The sequence below is a fragment of the Macrobrachium nipponense genome, chromosome 2, assembly GCF_015104395.2.
Source record: "Macrobrachium nipponense isolate FS-2020 chromosome 2, ASM1510439v2, whole genome shotgun sequence".
NCBI classification, from domain to species: Eukaryota; Metazoa; Arthropoda; class Malacostraca; order Decapoda; family Palaemonidae; genus Macrobrachium; species Macrobrachium nipponense.
In genome coordinates, this window is record NC_087201.1 from 48830547 (window position 1) to 48848000 (window position 17454).

The window sequence follows — 17454 nt, forward strand, 5'->3', positions numbered from 1 at the left end:
ATATATATATATATATATATATATATATATATATATATATATATATATATATTCATGCGACGGTGGGATGGTGAGGAAGGTGTGCTACTGTAATAATTACATTAGAATGCCATTACTAAAAAAAGATTTAGAACCATTGATATATATATATATAATATATATATATATATATATATATATATTATATATATATATATAATGTATGAGTGTGTGCTTGAATGTGTATGTCTATGAAATTAATGGACATAATCTGACTACATCCAGTATACTGCATAGCTAGAGGCGTGATAAGAATTAACATATGGCTAACTGAAACAACGTTTAAACCTTTTTTAACAAAAATAATGAAGCAACATTCCGATAGACCCAGATTCCAGCCGCTAGGAGAGTGAGAGAGAGAGAGAGAGAGGAGAGAGAGAGAGAGAGAGAGAAGGAAATTTTATGCTCCCTGATATATCAAGTCAAAGGAAATAGATCTTTTCATCATTGTAAATACACGAAGTCTCTTCCTGCTTGGTCCCGTGACGCAAAATCCGCTGCCGACAGGAAATGTAATCTCCCATGACAGAAATCCGTTTCTGGTATACACCTCTGCAATTAAAGCAGTGAGATGATTATGGAGATTATATGCGTGTTTGTGTGTGTGTGTGTGTGTGAGAGAGAGAGAGAGAGAGAGAGAGAGAGAGAGAGAGAGAGAGAGAGGGTTTAAATGACTGATTTTTTCTTTCGTTGTAGGCTACTTCGAGGTTCGATGCGCTATTTTCCACGACTATAAAGCTTGCGAGCGTTCTATGCTTGTTTGCGTATGTGCGTATATGTTCATGTTCGTGAGAGAGAGAGAGAGAGAGAGAGAGAGAGAGAGAGAGAGATGATTCAAGTCGATTCTCGGGAAATGCCAGACTGAAGCCAAGGTTTGATATACGCAGAAGTATGACAGCTTAATCAGACAACGCAGAGTACTTACTGAACGCCAAGCCAAAGTGTCTGCCATTGCGTGTGGGAGCGCGGGAGCGAAAGAGAAAGTTTAACGGACCCCAGAAAATAATAGTAAGGAAGGAAACACTACGGAATTCAGGATCAACACGAATGAAGCAGTTATGGGAATGTTGAGCAGGATGAATCAGATTGGAGGAAGGAAGGAAGGTGATGGCCGGGTTGCATTGTCGGGGAAGGGGAGGGTGGGCGGTAGAAAGGGAGATGGGCAGCCATGTTGAATTAGGGCAAATGGGTTTGTTTTCTTCTTCTCTTTTTCTCCCTCTTTCATTCGGTGATGAGTAATGTCTTACTCGCTTTGTTTGCAATCGAATGGGCGAAGGAGACCAGTTCTGGAATTTTGTAGTGGTTTTCGCGGCCTCGCTCCAACTCCAGGAAAACTCATTCCATCGGTTGGTTTGTTTGCTGTTTCGCTTCTCGTGCTTCATCGTCTCCTCTTGATCGGATATTTCCCCATCATTCTTTGGCTCTCTCACCACAACACATACCGTTCCATTCCCTCCGTTTCTTCAGCACTTCTGTTCGTACTCCTAAAACATGTTCTCAGGTTCCCTATTCACCATCAAAATTCCTCTGCTCTTATTCCTAAAACATTTCACTAGTTTTCCCTCTTCCCCATCATTCCTCTGCTCTTATTCCTAAAACATTTCACTAGTTTTCCCTCTTCCCCATCATTCCTCTGCTCTTATTCCTAAAATATGTCTCTATTTTCCCTATTCCCTATCATTCCTCTGCTCTTATTCCTAAAACATTTCTCTAGTTTTCCCTATTCCCCATCATTCTTCTGCTCTTATTCCTAAAACATTTCTCTAGTTTTCCCTATTCCCCAACATTCTTCTGCTCTTATTCCTAAAACATTTCTCTAGTTTTCCCTATTCCCCATCATTCTTCTGCTCTTATTCCTAAAACATTTCTCTAGTTTTCCCTATTCCCCATCATTCCTCTGCTCTTATTCCTAAAAACATGTCTATAGTTTTTCCTATTCCCCTTCATTCTTCTGCTCTTATTCCTAAAAATGTCTCTATTTTCCCTCTTCCCCATCATTCTTCTGCTCTTATTCCTAAAAACATGTCTATAGGTTTTCCTCCTCCCCATCATTACTCTGCTCTTATTCCTAAAAACATTTCTCTAGTTTCCCCTATTCCCCATCATTCCTCTGCTCTTACAGCTGAGCGATTTCCCCGTCTAACTCCACTTGCCTGGCGCTCTTCCACACCCACCACCAGATCCGCCATATCATTATCATCGTCAGCATCATCATCATCATGGGAGAGGAAGCAGCGCAAAAGCAAACCCACCGACCGACCACCTGACGAGGGAATGGCGGGTGGCAGCTGCTAGTTGGGCGCAAAAGGGGCTGATTTCGGTTCACTCCTCTCGCTTATGCACAGATATTAGCACGGCATTGTTTTTCTCAGTGGCCAATAATTAGGTCAGATGACAACCTCTCATCTCTTATCAGCGGAAGTAGAGATCGCTTACTGTCTCTGTCTGTTGACAGAGTGACGACGACCCTTCGGCCCCAAAGCCACAGCCCAGCACAGCACGTGTTCTCTGCTGGGATTTGGCTGCTCGAGGCTTTGTGCCTGCATACGTCCTCTTTCACGCTTTCAAACACGTAACCTATGTTTCCAAATATACGTGTGATCATATTTTACATTGCCGTTTTCAAATACTTATCCGTGCTTGTGTAAAGAGTAGCATATAGTATGATAATATTTTATATATATATATATATATAATATATATAACATATATGTATGATATATATATAATATTATATATATATATATATATATATATGTATGTATATATCTATCTATCTATATATATATAATATATTATATATATATATATATATATATAATATATAATATATATATGTAGTAAAAAAAAAAAAAATATATCTATATAATATATCTATATATATAATAATTAATATTATTATATATATATATATATATTATATATATACCATACATACGTGCATACTTAATTTAAACCTGTTTTAACACAATGTGCATGAATGCTCTGTATCTGTAAAATGAGACATACACACACGCATATACTCATACACACACACACATACACACACACACACACACACACACACACATATATAATATATATATATATATATATATAATATGTATGTATGTATGTATGTATAAATATGTATAATATATCATATATATGTACATTCTTAATTTAAACCTATTTAACACAATGTGCCTTAATGTTCTTTATCTGTAAAATGAGACACACGCATATACCCACACTCACACACACACACACACACACACACACACACACACACACACAATCTGTTGGCTGATTGGATAGCGTCACTGTCTGTCCTGATTTCGTTCCCGTCCACTTGGACGGTGGTTCGATCCCATGGGGGGACGAAATTATTATCAACTAAAAAATTCCCCTCCTGGCACATATATGAAAATATATCAATTCCGAGGTAGAGCGAATTTAGATATTAAAGGACATTTGTAGTTCGAATGATATTTATATATATATATATATATATATATGTATATATAGATTATATATATAGATATTATATATATGTGTGTGTGTGTGTGTGTGTTGTGTGTGTATGTGTGTGTGCGTGCGTGTGTGTGTGCGTATGTATGTTTGTATGTGTTCCAATTAACATTTATTTACAAAAACCCTTTGTAGATCTTGATTTTCAGTTCATGGCAAGGTCGGTGTGAGCGGAAGCGGTATCTGTTAAATACGAACAAAGTGCAGACAGACTGTTGTTATACTCTCAGAGCAGAGCTGAGGACACGAATAGACTTGATGCAAACGAGTTCAGAGAAAAAGGGGTTAGGAATAAAGCGAGAGGTGCATGGAGGCAATGAAGATCTAAGGCTGAACCAACCACAAGTGAAAAGACACAAGTTGAAGCCTGGCGATGTCACGGAACTGAGGTACGGTGGAAGTATGTCGTCGGGGATCGGTGTTGTTCATTTATGAATAAATCCTTGGGAAGAAAGACTGGGAGAAGTGCGATGAAAAATCTGAATTTTCTTTATATCTTTAAATATTCATAATGCTACCATAACTTTACACTGAAACCAAGGAAAGTATACAAAAATCGTCTCAGTGAAATTAATCCAGATTCCAGATACTCAAACATGTAATGTTTTCAGCTACAGTCCCGGCTCGGCCAACGCGGAATCAGAGAAATTTATTTCTGGTGATAGAAGTTCATTTCTCGATATAGTGTGGTTCGGATCCCACAATAAGCTGTAGGTCCCGTTGCTAGGTGACCAATTGGTTCCTAGCCACGTAAAAATATCTAATCCTTCGGGCCAGCCCTAGGAGAGCTGTTAATCAGCTCAGTGGTCTGGTAAAACTAAGATATACTTAACTTTTTTCAGCTACAGTGATGTGGTGGTGGTAGCAAATCGCCTACTTCCTTGACTTCAAATATGTCACTCAGAATATAACAATAGCGACTCGTTCTTGTAGCTGCTAAACACATTGACAAAAGAAATTAATTTTCTTTTGTTCTCCGAGACTCCCCCAGAAATGGAACCATCCTCGCAACTTACGATTTACAAAACTCGCTCGACATCTTGTTAAACTAGTTCACAGACATACACTCACATTTACACAGGCGTACATACATGCATATATGTGTGTATCTATGTATATATATAATATGTGTACACACACACACATATAGTATATTTATATATATATATATATATATATATATATATATATATATATGCGTATATGTGAATTTTTATCGCATCACAAGCTACAAATGTCCTTTAATATCCAATTAGCTCTACCTCGGAATAAATATATTTTCATATATGTGAACCGAAGGGAAATTTTTTAGTTGATAATCATTTCGTCCTCTCGTGGATTCGAACCAGCGGACAGAGAGAAATCAGGACATCAGTGTCATCCCTTGTTAGCCGAGTCGGTAAAGTCACTGAAGTCCTGATTCCTCCTCTGTCCGCTGGTTCGAATCCACGACAGGACGAAATGATTATCAACTAAGAAAATTCTCCTTCGGTTCACATATATGAAAAATTTATTAATTCCGAGGTAGAACGGATTGGATATATATATATTTATAGGTGCATAATCACATTAACACGTGATTTCGTCATCGCATATCAACACAGGTGAAAAAAATGATAGACTGGATGTAGGTCCTGACTGGTTTGCGCTTTCTTTCCATGCCATTGACAAAGGACCGATATACGGTAGGAGATATCATCACCATAGTATACATATGTTAAGGGACAGTCCCGACAAACATATGCAAACCCGTTGGAGACTACGACCCCACACCTGACATGTGCCAAAGGGGGAGGGGAGATTAAACTCATTAGTGCTAATGGTAAAAATCACAATATTATATATATATATATATATATATATATATATATATATATATATATATATATATATATATATATATATATATATTTAATGACATTCGCAAACGAAGAAACCAGCTGGAAACTACAAATCTTGTAGCTCCTCCCGCTTTGAACTTGTCAGGTTTAGAGTTGCTCTCTCAAATGGGTTTGTATGCTTGCCCGTTCTGTCATTTGATTATGTAAGATGTATTATATATCTATATATATACATATATATGTATATGTATGCAATATATATATAGTATTATATATAATATAATATATAGATATATATATATATATATACGAATGTTGTGATTTATAATACTATTTATCAGTCTTTTGTCAATGGCTTGAAAATAAAGCTGAGACCAGACAGGACCTAAACCTTATTTTTTCACTTGTTGTTATATATATATATTATAAATATATATATATATATATATATATATATATATATATATATGTGTGTGTGTGTGTGTGTGTGTGTGTGTGTGTATGTATGTGTGCGTGTGAGTACGTGTGTTTTTGTGTGTGCAAGTCAAGTCTGTGAGCGCGTTATTGCGCGATGGCCTTTGGTTGTGTGTGTGTGTGTGTTTGTGTGTGTAACATTACACAAGCAACTGATTCTGAAGGCCAAATCACAGGATAAAAATAACCTGATTAAAATCTGATAACATTTCGACCCGTTCAATCTTACGAGAGAGAGAGAGAGAGAGAGAGAGAGAGAGAGAGAGAGAGAGAGAGAGAGAGAGAGAGAGAGAATTCTATGAAATCTCAGCCCCATCTTCATTTTGTTTTAATCGATTATGTGAAACGCTTGCCACCAACTAAATGAGTAATACTGGAATGCCGTGAAGTCACAGCTTCTGTGACGTCACATTCTAAGTGTTGATGTAATCAGTCGAGTCACGAGAAGAGGCGAAGTGAGGTGTTCGGGTGTCACTCACGGAAAAAATACCGTTCGTGTGAATTGCTGTCGCTCATGATCACTTGCATTTTAAAAATAATAACTATAACATAATAAAGCATTGAAAATACTAAAAAAAAGACTGTAGCAGCCATAACAATTAAACTACTTATACTACGATAATGATATTGTTGATGGTTACATTTGTTATCATTACTCGTGTTACCTTAATTATTATTATTATTATTATTATTATTATTATCAAACTCAAAATCTAAGAGCAACAATGTCAAACAGCATTTATACACGTCGAGGAAATGATTCCGAAAATCTGAGAAGAGAGAGAGAGAGACGAGAGATGAGAGACGAGAGAGGAGAGAGAGAGAGAGAGAGAGAGTAGAGAGAGAGGAATTCTATGAAAGCTCAGCCCATCTTCATTTTGTTTTAATCGATAATGTGAAACGCTTGCCACCAACTAAATGAGTAATACTGGAATGCCGTGACGTCACAGCTTCTGTGACGTCACATTCTAAGTGTTGATGTAATCAGTCGAGTCACGAGAAGAGGCGAAGTGAGGTGTTCGGGTGTCACTCACGGAAAAAATACCGTTCGTGTGAATTGCGTGTCGCTCATGATCAGTTGCATTTTAAAAATAATAACTATAACATAATAAAGCATTGAAATACTAAAAAAAAAGACTGTAGCAGCCAATAACAATTAAACTACTTATACTACGATAATGATATTGTTGATGGTTACATTGTTATCATTACTCGTGTTACCTTAATTATTATTATTATTATTATTATTATTAAACTCAAAATCTAAGAGCAACAATTTCAAACAGCATTTATACACGTCGAGGAAAATGATTCCGAAAATCTGAGAGAGAGAGAGAGAGAGAGAGAGAGAGAGATAAAAATCAGCAACCGCCGATCAACAAGAACTTGGGAAAACACGTCAGAGACTGATCGAGAGAGAGAGAGAGAGAGAGAGAGAGAGAGAGAGAGAGAGAGAGAGAGAGAGAGAAATCAGCAACAGCCGATCAACAAGAACTCGGGAAAATACGCCAGAAACTGATCGAGAGAGAGAGACAGAGAGAGAGAGAGAGAGAGAGAGAGAGAGAGAGAGAGAGAGAGAAATAAAAATCAGCAACGGCCGATCAACAAGAACTCTGGAAAATACGCCAGAAACTGATCGAAAGTCGTTTGTGCGCACCAGAAAACTCACCGTTATTTCCTGCGTTATATTAATCACACATTACCTGTCACCCGATGATATCATTTATCCCGAGCAACGCGACAGGATCATGCAATGTTGCAATTAAGAGACATTTCTGCGATGTACCTCTCCTGCGCATGTATGCTGTGTGTCAAATGTATCTTTTAGAACTACAATAGGTCGATCAAGTAAAAGAAAAGAGTACCTGGAAGACATGATTAATGTATTTTCGGGTAATGAATAACTGCGATCGCGTACTCATCGCCGCTTGCGTAATATACGCGGGAGTTCGCGTTAACGGGGTTCTTCTGTCGTGGCGTGTGGCACGGATATCAATATTGACAATCGGGAGAACAAGGGAAATCCAGTTTGTTGACACCGAATTGTTTGGATTCTCGAACACATCAGCCTCAAGCACCGCACTTTCTCTCTCCTTCCTTTTTTATTACCCTTGGTCGGTCACTCCTGCTTAAATGTTCTAACATAATTATTAGATACAGGTGGAGAGAGGCAATACACATACATATATATAATATAATATATATATATATAATATATATATATATATTATATATATATATATTATATATAAATATATATATATATATATATATTATATATATATAGTATATATATTGTATATATATATATATTATATATATATATATATGATATATATATATATATATATATATATACAATATATCATATATAGATATATATATATATATCATATATATATATATATATATATATATATATACGATATATATATATATAATATATATATATATATATATATATATATATATATACATATATACGTACATATACGCATTAAGCTACAAATTGCCTTCAGTATCTAATTTCATGTTCAAAAAAGTTTAATTAAAAAATTTCAAGTTCTCTATCTCGGAATTAATATATTTTTTCAGGTTTAAAGCCTGATTTCTTGGTTCCGTGGTTCGCGCTAATGAACCGACGAATTTCTTATTAACTAAAAAAAAAAAAAAAAAATCCCCTTCGGTTAACATATGTGAAAATATATTAATTCCATGGTAGAGCGAATTAGATGTTTAAGGACATTTGTAGCTTAATGCGTATATATGAATTACGGTGATATGACAAGATATATAGATATGATATATATAATTATATATATATATATAGATATATATTATAGATATATAATTATATATATAATAATAATATAATATATATATATATATATATTCAACTGGCCACCATTTTGTCCTGATCTCCGTTAGAATGAAGGACTGAGAGGAAGATTTACGATCCAGCCTTGACAAAATATGACAAGATAAAAAACTCCTGACTGACTCTTACAATCGATGATAAGGAGCAGAAGTAAGTGTCACTAGATATCACTAGTTTTTCTTTATTCACTTCGCACACAAAAGAACACAAAGAACGGCACAATATGCATGGAATTTAGAAAGCCCGTATCAGGATATAGTCGGTCCGAAGATGCATATGTCAAGTTTTTTCTTCCGAATGAGAGTGAACGAACTTCATTCTGAAAAGACACGAACCGCCCCATTCAGGGTCATCAGCCTCTCGTTGTTACGGACATCTGCGTGTTTATTTAATGCTCCACGCAAGCTGTGATGTACGGGATAGTCATCAAGACTGAAAAATGTATATATCTTTTTCGTTTTTCTGTAATAATGATGGCAATCATTTCCTGGTATATGCGTACGTAGTAATTCCGCTTGAAGAGTGTGACTAATAATTTTGAGTTGACTTTCAAAAGTCATTGTTGTCGTAATGAGAATGAGTCAAATTTCTAATATCTAAATAAAAAGATTCTCCTGAAGAATAAAGTATATTTAATATTTGTTCACAAATTATATGAAATAAATAAGTCAGGTTACCCAACAGTAGGATATTTCTCAATTGAATATAGAATTTAGGCCAAATGACAGACTCTGGGACCTATGGGGTCATTCAGCGCTGGAAACGTAAATTGAGAGTAAAAGGTTTGACAGGTGTAATAGGGAGAAAACCTAGCAGTTGCACTATGGATCAATTGTTGGGAGAGGCCTAAAGTAAGATGGAAGAAAGCGAATATGAAAGGAGGTACAGTAAGAGGAATGAAGGGGGTTGCAGCTTGGGACTGAATGCACGCTGCAAAGAACCTTAAGTAATGCCTACAGTGCACCGCGTGAGGTACACTAATGGCACTACCCCCTTACGGGATGGCTATTTCTCAAATATATACAGACACACACAAGCATGCTTTGTAAGTGCATCTACACGCATAAGAAATAGGTAATTGTAGATTAACTCTGAATATTTAAGTGATGTTTTCTAAACAAATAGTCTGCGCTTTACTCGCCATGGGAACATTTCACCTTCCCGGTTTCTCAACAAGTTTTCCGGGCTAAAGCTGCAAGTCCCACACCCTTTTTCTTCACAATAGCAGATGCTGCTATACCCTATCGGCTCCTTCATGGCAATTTAGGCGTTGCCACATCAAATATTCCAAATTAACGTTTTATGGTATATGAAGGCAACATAAGTTAATCAACACAAATATAATTTGTTGCTGATCGATTTTTGCCAATTATTAAAAGCCCTCATAATTTTCTAGCATTTAACAACAATAAAACAAATAGTTTATTCTTAAACGGGGCAGAGAAAATTTACAGCGCTGCCAGGTCCTCTCTCAGGTGTTAAGCTGACCTCAGGGCATAAAGATGTCAAACAGCCCGTGCCTCCAAAAGGGAAGATCAGTCAAAACACCCACTGACTCATTAGAGTCTGTCGCCTTACAAACAACTTGGAAGGAAGTCCTCGTTCTCGCATTAATCGTGGACCCATAGTGGATGTTAGAAAAACACTGCAACGCGCCTCACAAGCAACAATGATACCGGAGAGAACAATCAGCAGGATCTCAATGAAATCATCAATTCGTTTCTTTCATTCGTGATGTAAATATTCATTCATTCTTTTCATTCATTCTAAATGTAAATACTTATTCAATTCCCAAAATTAATTTATTTATATAAATGAATTGTTGTTATGTCAGTTTTTATATAGATAACATGAGCAGTAATAAATCCATATCTATAGTCCTGGCATTCTTGTGCCGGTGGGCGGAAAGTTTGAGCGAGCAACGTACCTAGCCAAGTTAAGCTGAGCGCTATATTGTCATTACATGGTAGACTACCTCCTCTTAAGGAGGTAGTCTACCATGAATACACACCACACACACACACACACACACACACATATATATATATATATATATATAATATGTATATATATATATATATATATATATATATATATATATATATATACATATATATATATACATATATATATATATATATATATATATATATATATATATATATATATATATATATATATATAGTATATAGTCACCAATAAAACTTTCACAACGAATTCACTTGACCTTACGAAAAATTTAAACCTGCAAGTGGGTATGTATTATAAATGCATCTATCTACTCTGATCATGATTTGAGGTTATGACAGATGGCAGTGAAATTATTCATATTCATTTAGAAGTCAAGATAGGCATGAAATGATTTCGACTATATGGTACATATATTTGTTGTCAAAACTAGATTTTCAACCTCGAAATCAACCACCTTCACCGTGATGGCTGAGTGATAAGTTCTTAACACGCAGATATAGAAGTGAAATCATTTGTCAGTTTTATAAAATACATGATTATATTCTTGGATTTCATGACAAAAAAGTTAATTGGAAATGAATTCACTTTTCCTCAGGAAAAAATCACACGAAAGTGTAATATATGTGATATTCCATCTACGCTCTCTCTCTCTCAAAGAAACAACCTCAATGAAACATTAATTTTTGGTGTTCTTTCAGTTCGTGTCCATCCCATAAGGCACCTTTGACCCACCGGAAACGATAATGTACACAGTCGAGACAGGTTAATCACTTCTCCAAATTGTTTATGTAGATGAGCTTCCAGAGAAGAGGCCACAAAGGGTTTATGGGAGGCCTAAGGGCAGGTGTCTCCTGAGTGGCCGAGGACACATTCAACTGCTGAACAACGACGGCGCACCGTAATCACGGTCACGGCTACATGATTCATCGCTCTGTGGAAGCAGGGGGAGTTGCTGATGGATGAATGGCTCTCTCACTTCCACTTTCATTTGCTATAATAAAGGACCCTTAATCTTTGCTGCAATTGTGATGGGATACAACGTGACCAAAACTGATCGCTCAGATCTGTTGCCGTACTATCTTCTCCTTGACTTCGTCACTGACGGCGACCCACCCTAGTCCAGTGACTATCATGTTTTAAATGACGACATCAAGAGATTCATTCGAAATACACACACACACACACACACACACACACACACACACACACACACATATATATATATATATATATATATATATATATATATATATATATATTATATACATCCTTTAATATCGAACGCATTATACCTTGGTAATGTCTTGCCCCTAAAACGCCTATGGCTATTAGTGCTTTTCTGAGAGCCAAGTGGTCAAAGTCGACTGCTCAACGGTAAATCAATCCAAAGGCTGGAATGAAATGATAGCAGGTGCAGTATTATTTATCATTTATAGCCAATGTTTGGTTTAATACTTGTAATTACAAAACTGCCACGCGTGTACAAACGACACAAATTCAATGTACTATATATATGGATTACTTCAGGATATATATATATAGCATATTTATATATATATATATATATATATATATATAGATATATATATATATATATATGTGTGTGTGTGTGTGTGTGTGGGTGTGTGTGTGTGTGTATGTATGTATATTACTTCAGGAAAACCGAAGACACATGATCGAGATAAACAGGATTTATTTACTAAGAACGTGTCGCACAGGAACTTTGCGCATCATGAGTCTGTTAAAATAAAAGTACATTTTAAATTAATAAAAACGATATACACATAAAAACTACAATCTAAAGCTAAAATTAAATTTTAAATTAATAAAAGCAACATTCACATGAAAAATTACAATCTAAAACTTAAAATTTAAAAATTATAATTTGAAAATTGGCACAATACTTCAAAAGTTACAAGTGTCTTCGGTTTTCCTGAAGTGAGGTATATGGAAGTTCCTTTATATACATGAAATCAGTTGCTTACGACGCTGCAACGAGTTGTATTGCGACTGACACATTGATTTCTTTAGAACCTCTCACATCGGGGCAATTGAAACTGCCGTCGCGTGCAACTGATCGCGGGGGAATTGGCTATGCTGACTGCGTGCCCATCAGTTGCATTACGAATTTGCTGAGAAGAGAAGAGAGTGGCATGTGCTTCCTAGGGCTAAGGCCATGGTTATTGCTGCAGTGGCGAGTGACGAGCAAGTTAGGAACATTAAATCTGTAGCCTTCAAAATCTTCGGGCCTACCAAACGAACTCGTCTATTGAAGATTTCTTTAGACCACATCCAGCTCTTGAGCAGAAACAAAACTCCCTCGTTGAGCATTTCTTGCAAAACGTGGATAAACCCATAATCTTCTCCTTTTTCCTTCCGATAATGAAACAAAGCAAAAGCACGTCCTACTCGCCAGACGACACTGTTGAAATTGGAAAATAATTGCTCTAGTGTGAGAACTTCAAACTGGTTGCGTTGGGGTGCGATCTCCCTTCGCGTTCAAGTTCTCAGCAGTATATTTCGAATGAGGTTGCTATAGTATCATGCCTCTGTCCAGCCTGGCTGTGACCCAGCACCCTCCACTAAGTACTAGGTACATAGTTCACACCCTTAGGTCACCAGTTGCACAACGGGATTTGACGAAAGTAGCCTCAAGAGTTTCGACTCCAGGGAGTAAAACCTGGTAACTTTAACTGGTCCTAGCACTGGCACATGAGTTGTTTTATATATGTATATATATGATAACACATATATATATATATATATATATATATATATAATAATATATAGTATATATATATATATATATATATATATATATAAAGGGTCCAGGAATCCACCAAACATTGTGAAGAATATTTTATTGGAACGTTTCATACTACTTCAGAGTACATCTTCAGCCTGTAATTATAAATTGTGACAATTTAATTAACAGTAAAATAACACATTAAGACTAAAACATCAAGATAATAAGTTAATTAAAAACCTTAGAGAACATTTAAAACAAGCAATAGACTAAAACTTTAAGAAATATGGTAATTAAAATTTATAGAAACATTTAAAACAAATAATGAGAAGGGGACAGTACCCTAAACGAAAGTAGAGAAGGGAATGATTTGGAAACACAGTTCGGTCCAGACCTCAGTTATGCTAAATACAACGTGGCAGCAGCCACGTTTGCATTCAGAGAAGGAACCAGTCGTTTGATGTATAATGACTCAAGTGTCGTTAAGTAATTGTTGGGAGTGCTGTCAATGATTGAGAAATGTGTTTTATCAATATTAATTTTACATATTTTGGCGTGGTTACGGATATTGGATAATTCTGGATTTGTTATTCGTTGTCCTGTTCTGTAGCTAACACCTAAGTGACTAGAATATCTCACTTTTAGTAACCGTTTGGTCGATTCCGACGTAAATACCAGGACAACCCGGACAATTAAATTTATAAATGACGTCGGATCTCATGAACGGTGGTAGTTTTTCTTTGTGTGTAAAAAATGTGCCAATTTTTAATGGGTTGACAGGAATCAAGTTTAATTTTAAACAACCTATTTCACTTTCAATGATTTTCCTTATTCGTTCGCCTAATTTGTTTTTATATGTAAAAGGAATGGTACAGTACAGAACTAGCTTCTTAACATCATAGGAAGGAACTTGCTCAGAAAAATTATTATTTAAAATTCTATTTACTACATTATAAAAAACATTTACTGGATAAGAATTGTTAATAAAATACCTCTTTAAAAATTCAATTTCTTCGTGAAATAAATGCCAATTTGAGGTATATTTCATAGCTCTAAAAACCAGGGTTGAGATGGCATTAATTTTAAAATTCAAAAAACAAAAACTATAAAAAATTATTACCCAAACCCGAAAATGTATGTTTCCTAAAAATGGTAGTGTTGAGTCTATCATTTTCCTTAACAATCTTCAGATCTAAAAATGACAAGCAGTTATTATCCTCAGTTTCCATAGTAAAATTTATATTGTGATGCTGGCTATTCACAAAATCCAAGAAGGCTTCACTTTGCCACTTATATTTAAATAATAAAAAAGTGTCATCAACATACCTTCGATAAAAGTGTGGCTTAAAATTAGAAGGGCATTCTGTTAAAAATTTTGATTCTAAAAAGTACATAAAAGTATCTGCAAATATAGGGGCCAACGGGGACCCCATAGCCAAACCCTCGACCTGCGAGTACAATTTGGAATTAAAAGTAAAAACTGAATCTTGCACTGCAAGTTCTAAAAGTTGTTTGAATAAAATTCTATCAAATCCATGGAAGCATGTGGTATTTAAAAAACTTTATCTAAAATAATCTCAATTGTTTCTTCTACTGGTATGTTTGTAAAAAGTGATTCAATGTCAAGACTTATCATGTAAAGATCTGAATCTTGTCTGACAATTAATTCCTGAAATTCGTAGCCATTTTTAACTGTGTTAACAGGATGTGCAAATTCAGACAACAATTTGGCCACATATTTAGAGATGTTAAAGTTAGGACTTTTAATGGATGACACTATAGGGCGAATGGAAACCTTCTTTATGTATTTTTGGTAGACCATACAGGATACCGAAAGATGAAACCAGTGACAAAAACGGTTATCATATGTTGTTTCATTAATGATTTTTAGACTTTTTAATTTTCTAAGAAATCTATTGATTCTGTCTTCGTTTTCTTTAAATATCTCAGAAAAACTTAAATCTCCCAATAATTTGCAGATACTTTTATGGACTTTTTAGAATCAAAATTATGGACTTTTATGGACTTTTTAGAATCAAAATTTTTAACAGAATGCCCTTCTAATTTTAAGCCACACTTTTATCGAAGGTATGTTGATGACACTTTTTTATTATTTAAATATAAGTGGCAAAGTGAAGCCTTCTTGGATTTTGTGAATAGCCAGCATCATAATATAAATTTTACTATGGAAACTGAGGAAATAATAAAAACCTGCTTGTCATTTTTAGATCTGAAGATTTGTTAAGGAAAATGATAGACTCAACACTACCATTTTTAGGAAACATACATTTTCGGGTTTGGGTAATAATTTTTATAGTTTTTGTTTTTTGAATTTTAAAATTAATGCCATCTCAACCCTGGTTTTTAGAGCTATGAAATATACCTCAAATTGGCATTTATTTCACGAAGAAATTGAATTTTTTAAAGAGGTATTTTATTAACAATTCTTATCCAGTAAATGTTTTTATAATGTAGTAAATAGAATTTTAAATAATAATTTTCTGAGCAAGTTCCTTCCTATGATGTTAAGAAGCTAGTTCTGTACTGTACATCCTTTTACATATAAAAACAAATTAGGCGAACGAATAAGGAAAACATTGAAAGTGAAATAGGTTGTTTAAAATTAAACTTGATTCCTGTCAACCATTAAAAATTGGCACATTTTTTACACACAAAGAAAAACTCACCACCGTTCATGAGATCCGACGTCATTTATAAATTTAATTGTCCGGGTTGTTCCTGGTATTTACGGTCGGATTCGACCAAACGGTTACTAAAAGTGAGATATTCTAGTCACTTAGGTGTTAGCTACAGAACAGGACAACGAATAACAAATCCAGAATTATCCAATATCCGTAACCACGCCAAAATATGTAAAATTAATATTGATAAAACACATTTCTCAATCATTGACAGCACTCCCAACAATTACTTAACGACACTTGAGTCATTATACATCAAACGACTTGGTTCCTTCTCTAAATGCAAACGTGGCTGCTGCCACGTTGTATTTAGCATAACTGAGATCTGGGCCGAACTGTGTTTCAAATCATTCCCTTCTCTACTTTCGTTTAGGGTACTTGTCCTCTCATTATTTGTTTTAAAGTTTCTATAAATTTTAATTACCAGATTTCTTAAAGTTTTTAGTCTATTGCTTGTTTTAAATGTTCTCTAAGGTTTTTAATTAACTTATTATCTTGATGTTTTAGTCTTAAATGTTGTTATTTTACTGTTAATTAAATTGTCACAATTTATAATTATTACAGGCTGAAGATGTACTCTGAAGTAGTATGAAACGTTCCAATAAAATATTCTTCACAATGTTTGGTGGATTCCTGGACCCTTTTTAATGCTCTCATCTGATTGAATATATATATATATACGTATATATATATATATATATATATATATATATATATAATATATATATATGTGTGTGTGTGTGTGTGTGTGTGTGTGTATATATAAATATACATATATATATATATATATATATATTATATATATATATATATATATCAGGAGACAGAGGAAGGCGACGGCCAGTAGGACACATCAGCGTGAAGGTGGACAATTAGAAACGTTGCAATTCATTACAATTTCTTTATTTCCTACGTTTCGTAATATCATTATTACATCTTCAGGGAATCTGTTAAACAATAAATAAAATTAATTTAAAATTACTTAAAAATTACTTTAAAAATTACTCTAAAATTCAACACTTATAAATTACAACAAAATTAAAAAAACATACAGAAACGAAAACAAAAAAATAAACATAAAAAGACCAAAGAACGCTAACCAACCTTATGCCGAGAAGGCAAGAGGGCAGAATGACAGAACAAATAAAAGTTAGCTCAGGTACAGTTGTGTGGAGGAGGTCTGGGTATTTAACTGGGGAACCAGTTGTTTAATAAATAATGACTCTAGGATAGGCAGTTCATATGCATTGTTCGCTTGGCTATGACTGGAAATGGCTTCTTTCTATATATATT